Genomic DNA, 10,576 nt, shown 5'->3' on the forward strand with positions numbered 1-10,576 from the left:
TGCTTGTAGATCTTTGTTCTTCTGTTGCGTTTCTGGAATCTTAACAATTATATGCCTATATGTAGATTTTTTTTGATCAAGGCTAGCTGGAGTCTTATATTTCTCACTTATCTGTATGTCAAGTTCTTTTCTCCTGCTTGGGAAGTTTTTTGCCATTACTTCTGTGAAGAGTTTTTTTTATATCATCTGCACTCTCTTCTGTTTCTTCTTTGACTCCAGTCAGTCTTATGTTATTCTTCTTTGCATCGTCTAGCAGCTGCTGGATTGATTTCTTGAGTTCTCTTACAATTTTGAAGCAATTTTTCTTTTTCTGGTCAGTAATTGCAGTCTTATCTTCTATATCTGAAATTCTGTCCTCACATTGGCTCATTCTTCTGTGTAGACTTTCAGTGGATTTTTTCATCTCCTGGAAATGTATTTGCATCTGTTTTATGGATTCCATTTGTTTCCTATGTTGGGATTCCATCATGTTCCTCAGCTCCTCTCTAGATTTATTAATCATGTCTTGCACTAGGAGCACAATCTCTGCTGTTATCTGAGAAATTATTTTTGATTTCATTTTTTCCAGATCCTCTTTTGTTGCCAGTTCAGTGGGTCCAGGTGGTTCTTTATCAGAGTGTTCCATCTCATTTCCCTTTGGGGTTGCTGTAGGTGATCTGAAAGTCTGGTTTTGAGACTTATTTATGCATCTTCTCATTTAGACCTGGGGTAGGGGGGTGCTGTTGGTGCCCACGCAGCTTACCTCCTCTGAGCTGGGAGAGGTGGGACAGTGGCTCAGAAGCCCTTTCCTCTGGGCCGGGAGCAGCGGGATGGAAGCCAGCCGAAAAGCCCTTTCCTCTGGGCTGGGAGTGGCAGTATGGGTGGTGGTCAGGAAGCCCCTTCCTCTGACCAGGAGCAGTGAGATGGTGGCTCAGAAGCCCCTACCTCTGGGCCTGGAGCGGACAGATGGACGGCGGCCCGGAAGCCTCTTCCTCTGTTCCAGGAGTGGTGGGAGAGTGGCTCAGAAGCCCCTTCCTCTGGTCTGGGAGCAGGAATTTTTCTATAAATTGTTACTGAATCAGTATGTTTGTTGGGGGAGGGGATGAAAGTCCACTCCTTTGTTCACATGGCTTTATTTTTAAGCTGTGAATGTGGATTTCTAAAACAAAATTAAAATTAAATATAAATATAAACATAGTTATAGCCATATTGTGCTTTTAATTTCCAAAAATTCTTCTGAAGTAATCTTTTAAACTTAAAGTTGGTATGTGTTCTTTCAAATAGATCATTATAATGCTGATCATTATATTGCTGATCCAAATGTCAGAGCAAGAACTCTGACATGTCTTAGATGTCAAACTTGGAGTTTGAAGTAGTCATCTTGGGTCAATCTCTCACTTTTTATCCAAGACTTTATAAACATTTCAATGTACTAGCCATTAGTTATTGGTGAGTATTGAAAAAATAATGTTCCACAGAGTCCTTGCTAGTAGGTCTCCTTATCCTACATGAGATGGAAAATAGTTGTTTTGAAGAATAAAACTTCATTGTAAACAATCAAAGAGAGTTACCTATGGCATTTTTATTATTTGGGCACAAGTTTTATATCTTCAGTAATCATTCCTTGCACTTTCTTTTAATTTTCTGTTCTTGAGTCATCTTTCCATGTTCCCCAAATAGAATCTCCTTCCCACTATTTTTCTCTTGATCCCATTTATGCTTTTTTCAGATATCCATTTAAGATAAATTGTCTTCACAAAGTCCACTCAAATAGCTTTATCCGACCTCTACGTCCATTATTCCACTATTTCATTTCTCTTAGTGCTGGCATTTTGTGTTACATTAATTTGTTCTTGTTTTCATGTCATCTTTGCATGTGTTGTTATATCTTTTCATCTGCATTTTGTTCCCCTATTGTATTGTAAATTCCCTGAGAATGAGGACAATGTCTTTGCCTTCATTTACATATCTCCATGGCATCTAGTGGAGAATGCTATTAGAAGGCAGCACTCATTAAATCAAATTTTCACTGACAAAATCATGTCTGGGTTGGGAAAATATCAGTTATTCAGCACTCAACATAGTTGTTACATGTTTTTCTCCTAAAAGTTCATTGAGAAATACGCATACATGTTATGTAGAAGAGACATGCTGAGTGGCTTCAGAAAAAATTCCTAAGCCAATGTACTGAAATATAATTTTTACAATATTTCAAGTAACATTTAAATACAATTGCCTTTCTTATGTGTGTGTGCACAAAGTTAGACAAATAATATTAATTGATTCATTTAATAGCAAAACTAAAATGACAGAATTTTATAGTACAATCTTTCCCCTCATCATAAAAAATGTCAACTTGACTATATATTTATATAACATTGAGGTTAAGATTAATAGAATTTCCAACAGACTTGGCTTTTTATAATATCCACAATATATATAATCTCTACTTTTGTTTTTTTAGAAACTTCCTTCAGGGATCCTTTTTCAAAATTCTCAGTTTTAGAATTCTACTTCTAGTTCCCTAAACATAGAAATATTAAAGTTGGAAGCATTCATTAAGTGCCAATAATTTCCAAATAGAGAAGACCCACAGAATCAGAAAGGAATTAATACAACTAAAGATACTACGTCCTACTTCCAGAAGTTATCATTTAGGAGTTAGGCCTTAGAAATAAATAAGTTTAACAAGAGTCACACTTATTTCTGAATATGGGAGCAATTTAGTGATTTAGTCCATTTCTTCATTACAGATATAAACAGATTTTATTATATCCAAGTGTGTGCACGTGTGTGTACATATGGTAAATTTTCAGGCTGCCCTCTAGCTTTATAACTCCTAACCCCTTCATTTCCTGTACCATCCTAGGTGCACACATCTGCCTCTAGTGTTTGCACTGTTCCATCTTCAAGGGTTTCTCACCTGGAATATCCTCTTTCGTCCTCTCTGCAAATCCAATATTTTAAAGTGCATATCTGCCATGATGCCTTCTCCCACAGCACATTCATGCTGCCATCATTTTCACTAAATTTCTTCTTGAATCATTTATCTAACATTGAATCATACATCAGAGACATGAAGATTATTTGTGGATAATATTGAATTCTACTCCAGCCTGTGTTATCAGTCTGATTACAAATTCTATAATCAGCAAAATACAGCTAGTAATGGCAAACACTCCTTAGGAAGTATTTTAACTATTGGACAACTGCATCAATAAGGTGAGGTAGTCTAAAAGTACCATATCATCTGAGTTCCTAAGACAAAATAATTCTCAAACTTTAATGCATGACTGTCTTGCTGATATAGTCTTAGTCTGTCTGGTGATATTTTAATATATACATATATTTCATTATTATTTAGCTTTCAGTTTGATTTTATCTTTTGTTAAATTTAAGACTCATAAAGAATTCTATATTCTCCATATCCCCTTAGCATCTAGTGTAACACACACATATACATATATATCATAAACTATTAATAAATACTACAGAATTAAATTTGTCAAAAACTGCTATTCACAAGCATTTTGTCCCATATTTGACAATGACATGCATCTCTAACCATAATTATCTCTGTGAGCATGCTGACTTCCATGTCTTCTAAGGTGTGAAGTTCAGCACATGTGTGTGGCTTTCAGGACACACAGTATTAGCCTGTGGTTGAATGTATTTCAAGTGGGATTTCATTCTTTTTTTTTTGTACCCAGGATCAAGCTTGGGACCTTGCACTTGCAAGGCAGGTGGCGGCACCACTGAGCTAAATCCCCAGCCCTGGGATTTCATTCTTAGCACTGACGAACATTAGTCATGCGTGCATGCCTGGTTTGATAGGAGAGTTACGATCTTATGCCCCTCCTGTCACCTTTTTCCTTTCATCACTTGACAAAGAAACTCTCCCTTGTTCATAAATGAATTTCATGTTTGCAAATGCATGAAAGAATTTAAGGAGAGGTAGTGAAAATGGAAGATGGCTTCGAGCAGAGACTGTGCAGCCACTCGATGGCCTGTAGCGTCAGCTCTCCTATTAGTAGCTGGTGATCTCATCAAAGTTACTTTATTTTGTATCTCAATTGCTCCATGTGTAAAATCAGAATAAAAAAAGAAAGGATTCTAAGGACTAAATGAAATGATATTTTAAACCCCTTAGAAAGTTGGCAAAGAGTGGTACATAAACTTCAGTGTTAACGGGTTACTGAAATGGACAATAGGGAAATTATTGATTTATAGTTTTAATGTTCTTACCACCTTAAGAATTTGAATCATGTTAATATTCATACTTGTGCAGACAAACCAAAGTTCCTATATTCTGTATGCTTCTTTCCTCTGTTGCTTTAAGGCACTTGTTAAATAGGGAAAAAGGGGTCACACAGTTAATTTTGTGTGATTTGGAATGATTATCAAGAGAGGTGAAAATTCTTCTCACTGGAGGGCATTAAGTCTATCTTATAAATAAATACAGAAATAATATTTATTACCTTGTGAATCTTGGAGGCAATTCTGTAAGACTCTGCCTAGAGATATCTATAAGCTGCTAACCATTTGCTAATGAATGAGTCATTGTGTAAGTCAATGGTTATTAGCAACCCAGGCAAACCTCCCTTTCCAAGAGCTCTCCCCTACTGCAGACATATGTTTAAAAAGTGCTCCTTGCCCTTCAGACTTTTGCAACAATTTAAAGTAGATTACCAAACCAACAAATCTCTAGAAAAAGTATTTTATGAATAAAAATACCTGTTTTATGGCACCAAACAGGTGTCTGGAGTTGACCCCAAAGCAGGGAAAATGAACAATTTTAATCTAAGAAAATGTGTGGCTTTATTTTAACAAATATACTATAAAATGAATATTGGTTTATTTCTCTTTTATTTTCCACCCAGATTTTATTCAGTAGGTAAGCCATGGTAGTGTTCTTGAGCAGGCTCACATACAAGCAGCCAGCTAGAGCCTAGGGTGGTTCTTTGCAAAGCTGCTAAGGATACCAAGCAGGTGAGGGGTTCTTTCTACCTTTCTAGCCTCCACCTAAGTCCTTGTCCTGCTAGTCTCCCTGGCATGATTAGGGACATTATCAGGGAAATGTCTTACAGGGCACATCTGAGTACCACTCTGCTTCAGATGCATCCATTCCATCTCCAAATTCAATTCTTGACTCAATACAAGACCTTTTAAAGCAGATTTCTTCTTGCAGGAAAGCTGACTTGGAAACATGGGAGGTGGAGAGGGAGGGGCAGTATGAGGGACCTTGGCAAGCAGACATGGGGAGAATTGTCTGCTGCTCACAGTGAAGAACCCTTGGCCTGGAAGAAACTGTGCACTGCAGGTCCTCCCCCTCTAGGAACCAAGCCAAGGGACAGAAGCAAACTGCAACTCCCTGTCATCCTACCCACCTCAGACTTGCACTTATAATTAGGAGGTAACTTAGAGAATTTATACTATTTACAAAGGCCATGCTACAAGAAGCAGGGAAAGTGAGACAGCAGAACATAGAATGGAAGTGATCTAGGGGATTCCTGATCCCTCCCACCACTGCTTTTGCATTGCCACCCTCAGCTCATGGCAGGAGAGCAGAGGAATCTCTCTCTCCAGAGACCAGGTGCACATCCTACTCTCACAGAGGTCCCAGCAGTGGCTAGGGTGTGACTGCTACCTTTGCATCACCAGGTGGTGGAGTTCTGGCCTGCAGTCCTCTCAGAGGGTGTGGCATGCGCCGAGCCTGGGGCTGCCCAGCCACATGACTGCCTGGGATGGTGGAGAGCTTGAGAGTAGGGTCAAGGCCCAGCATTTAATGTAGCTCAGGAATGAACTGAGACCAGTTGATGTTGTCGGGGCCCAGGGAGTCCTCCTCCAGGCCAGGGAAGCTGATGTCCAACAGGATCTTGCTCAGGCTGTCATTCATTGTGTCTAGAGCCAGGCCTTCTGTCAGAGAACAGTTTGCTGAAAGTCTGGGAACCTGTGGCTCTGGGGATCCTAGCTTGGGGACTTCCAGATCTGAGGGTCAAGAGCTGCTAAAGGGATCAGAGGCAAGGTCAAAGGGTTCTGAATTGAGGAGCTCTCCGGGTGAGTCAAAGAGGGGAATGCTTTGCAGTGGCGTGGTGCTCACATCCATTAGCCCTAGGGAGTCAGGCAAGGGGCCAAAGGTGCCCTGCGGGGGTTTGTACCAGGCTAAAATACAGCCCCCTCACTTTGGCAGGAGGTGTGAGCCTCTAGGATTCAGGGGTTTGGGGGAGGAGAGATTTACTTGGGGTAGAGGAGATGGGCAGCATCTCCTTAATTGGTGTCTTGAAAGGTCCTCCCTCTTCCTGGGGACAGCCAAGCGAAGGGGCTGGCTCCACAGATTCCACCAGGAGGCAGACAGGGTACTTCACAGTTTGTCCAGAGGTGCTGGAGCTCTTTGTGAAGACAAGCTCGAGCTCATCCACACAGGAAGCAACAGGTGCTGTTTTCTTTGAGATTGGCTCATCTCTCTTCTCTCTTTTCGTTTAATCACGAGGATTTCTGAGACACACCATGTTGGGGATTTGAACTCACTGTAGGACTTCTTGGGCCTTGGGGTAGGAGAGCAGGATGAATCCTCAAAGGAGTGAGATGACTCTTCTTTGAAAGATGGGGCATGGAGAGGACCACTCCTCCAAGGGAGGGCTCTCCACTTTGAAGGGTCTCCCTAAGGGGAGCATGTCCTCCCCAGGCTGGGTTTCTTCTTCCTTGATAGACTGAACTGGAAGCAAAGGTAATAGCCCTTCTCCAAGCAGGGATTTCTCCTCCTTCACTGATCCAGCAGCAGATAGCAGGGCTATGCCCTCATCAGCCAGCAGCACCTTGGGGGTGATGTGGACTCGCTTGCTGTGGCAGGCTAGCTCTGAGCTCATGAGTGAAGCTGCCAGGGACTGGTTCACTGGGAACTGGATGAGCACCAGGTATGAGTTGACCCTTGGCAGCAGTGGCTTCATCTTCTGCCGTGCGCCCAGTGGGAGTTCGGTTTTGATGGTCACATTCCGGCGGAGCTCAGCATTGGGCTGCTTCTGCTCCTTAAACACCTGATCCAAAGTCAGGAACCTGCTTGCACTGGGGTGAATGGTCCAAAAGGAGACCTTGCCATTGGCAGATGTCTCCCGAACAAACATGTCGTGGAGGGAAAGGTTGTGGCAAATGGAATTCTTCCAGCCTGGCTTGGCAATGTGCTTAAAATAGGGGAAGTGATCCTCGATCCAAGTGGAGATGTCCTTCAAGGTCATGAGCTTCCTCTCAGTGCTGTTGGTGGTGAACTCTATCATGGCCATGTAAGAGTAGGGCGGCCTCTCAGACACAGAGTCCTTCCAGGCTGTTGATGCTCCCAAGGGCTCCTCCACCTTGATCTGACTGCTCCAGCTGACAGTTCCCCTTCTCCTCCACTTCCTGCTTCGTGCTGCAGGAGCCCAGTCTGTCAGAACTCATCTCCCCAAGCCACTGAATGTTAGTCAGGCTGCTGTCCAGAATGCAGCCTACTGCCTCACCACCAGTACAGCTCTCCCTGGTGCCCTGGAGGAGCTCCAGGTGGCCTAGGAACATTCACATCCCTAGCTGCAGGCTTTGGTCCCAACTTCTCAGTGAGCATTTCTGTACTCTTGGAATCACTGCTGTTTTGGGCTTGTGGCTGTGGTCCTGGAAAGCAAGCTGGGGCTCCCCCACAGCTGATGAAGATGAATTTCTTGGGCCCAGTGCTGCCACTCTCTTTTCCTTTGGCAGTCAGTACTGTGATGGTACTCTGGATATCAGCATTGTTAGGGATGGCCTCCACTTGTGTGTTGGGCATGGTAGGGTGATTAATAATCTTAATCCCAGCTGGAAACTTGCAAGAGCTGGATTCTGCCCCCTCCTTGGCAGCTGGGGCTTGACTAGGCTCCTTTTGGGCAGGGGATTTCTTAGAATCCTCTTCAGATGATTCAACTGGAGCATTTTGAACAGGAAAGGGCAGCCTCCTTCTTTTGAGCATCAGTGGCCGATGGGGGCTGGTTTTCATTCTGAATCTGTGCTTTCACTCTCCATTGAGAATCACAAGTATGGACCCTCAGACCGCAGTGACAACACCCAGGGCCCAACACAGTGCTCTTGAGCTGGCCGGGCCCCGGACAGCAGGCAGGACAGGAGCCTGGGTGTCAGGCAGGGAATAGGCTGGGTGGATCGGTGCCCTGGTGTATTTCTTTAATCAAAAATTTTGTAATTTTAGACTGGTGAAAGAGGTTGAATTTTCCTCAAATTGAAGATACGGTAATTGAAACTGTAAATTTAACCTCTGTTTTACATAGCCATCTTTCCACATGAGGAATTTTATTAGAGTGTGCAATTACTCAGGGAAATATTAGTTGATGTGATATTTAACTACTGAAATTTAAGATTCCAAAATCACTAGGTATGTTTTATCCTACCTCAATTCAGATGTTCTCCTGTTATACCCTGCAGCAACTTCTCAGGCCTTCCATATGGCTAGCAGGACTACAAACAAGTACATGCAAAAAATCATGGGATGAAGTGAAACTGAATAATTTATGCCACTTGACTAAGGTAGTTCATGACAACATTCAATTAAATAATTTTATGATGAATTTTAATTCTAGTTATGAAATTCAGGGGATGATTGTAATTTTAAAATTACATCAAGAGTCATAAAATCTATAGTTTTCCAAAAATAGTATACATATTTTTTACTTTAAGCTGATAAATGATCTCTAATTTTCATAGTTATGCAGGTAGATACTTGTTAAAATAAATGCTAAATTGTATTAAGCATACAGTTCTGTACAGTGAAGATTTATATATATATTTTTTTATATATATATATATATATATATACACACAGAGAGAGAGAGAGAGAGAGAGAGAGAGAGAGAGATAACTTTGCCAGGTTTTTTTTCCCCCCCATTAAGTTTATTGGTACATTTTAGGTATAAAATACAGTTACATACATCATTGAGATCTTGTACCATTACATGAGTATCTTGGTTCTTATTTTTTTTCCCCTTCCCCTGCCCTCCATTCACCCCCTCCACCTTGCCCTAATTGCAAATATTTTGTTTCCATTTTTTCCTTTTCTCATATTTTTTCTTTCCCTTCTTTCCTTTCCCCTACTCCTCCCACTTCTACTGCTCCTTTAGACCTTTATTTCCTATTACACAATATCAATTATACATTTTTAAAATTAAAATATCAAGATCTAGGAGACATTACCACAGATTTTACAGAATTTAAAAGGATATAGAAAGCATATTACAAAAATCTGTTTTGAAATAAATTTGACAACTTCTAAGAAGTACCTTGGAAGACGAATTAATGAAACTAACTCTGGAGGAAACATAAAATTTGAATAGCACCTATTAAAGAAAGTATATTCCTAGCTTGAAAACCTACCTATATGACAAAAACAGGCTTGTATACATTTTAACTGATAAATTATATCAAACAATTAAAGCAGGAAAAAAAAGGAACACTTCTACCCTCATTTTAGGAAATCAACATTGTGCTAATCCTAAAACTGGATAAAGATAATAGAAGAAAAAAGCATGAACATAGATAGAAATTTGGTTAACAAAACAAACTCTTACAAGTCAGATCTGGCAGTATGTAGAAAGTGGTTTTATTATAGGGATGGCAGTGTTGGTTCAGCATTGGAAGATCCACCCCCAAAAGTCATCATTTTAACAGAGAAAGGAAAAAGCCATATGATCCTGTCACTAGTTGGAGAAAAAGTATTACACTGAATTCTACAGCTGTTCATGGTAAAAGGTATCAGGAGACTAGAAGTAGAACAGAACCTTCTCAACAGATTAAAGACATGTACTCCATACTTCCAGTGAGAATGCCTTATATGAATGGAGAAGATACAATGCTTTCTCCTTAAGGTGGGGAACAAGGGCAGATATGCTTACTCTTTATCTGTCCATTAAACTTTGAAACCTAGGCCCCACCAAAATAGTTTGGCAAAAAATGACACAATTAAGATAGGATTGGTAAGGTAGAAGCAAAATCTTTATATGTAGATGAAATGATCATCTACAGAGAAAATACTAAGAAATCTCTAGGAGCCCCTAGAACTTGTATTTGAATTTAGCAGGATTAGAAAACACAAGATATATATAAAAATTCAGGTCTATGAATACTTGCTATAAATGAAGAATTGGATATTGAAATTTAAAAGTTATGTAGGAGTACAAAGGACCTAGAAAAGTAAAAAGAAAAACCCCAAAAAACAAAAACAGTGTTGGAAGACGTTTAGTACCTAATTTTAAGACTTCTTCTAAAGCTACAGTAATCAAGGCAGTGTTGGTGTAAGGAAAGACATATAGATCATTTGAATAAAACAGAGAATCTAGAAATAGAACCACACATATATGGTCCACTGAGTTTTGAAAGATTATTTAACATTAACATTTTATAGAATTATAAACTCAATTCAAGAGCTAAGGAAGAGATAAGTGTTTTCAGCAAATGGCAATAGGACACCTGGTATCCATATATAAAAAAATTAACCTCAATCCTTTATTTCTGTACATAAAAATAACTTGAAGGGATCTATGAACCTAAATATGAAGGCCTAAAAGTATGAAACTTTAAGAAGAAATTATAA

The 10,576-nt window shown here is 40.2% G+C and overlaps 1 pseudogene; it reads right to left on the reverse strand.

The window, feature by feature from the left end:
- Positions 1-4,633: 4,633 nt before the first annotated feature.
- On the reverse strand, positions 4,634-8,523 carry LOC101704197 (forkhead box protein M1 pseudogene; annotated as a pseudogene).
- Between the last annotated feature and the right edge of the window lie 2,053 nt (positions 8,524-10,576).

This window comes from Heterocephalus glaber, unplaced genomic scaffold (assembly GCF_053883595.1).
Source record: "Heterocephalus glaber isolate CG9 unplaced genomic scaffold, H.glaber_assembly_v1.0 deba00001454, whole genome shotgun sequence".
NCBI classification, from domain to species: domain Eukaryota; kingdom Metazoa; phylum Chordata; class Mammalia; order Rodentia; family Bathyergidae; genus Heterocephalus; species Heterocephalus glaber.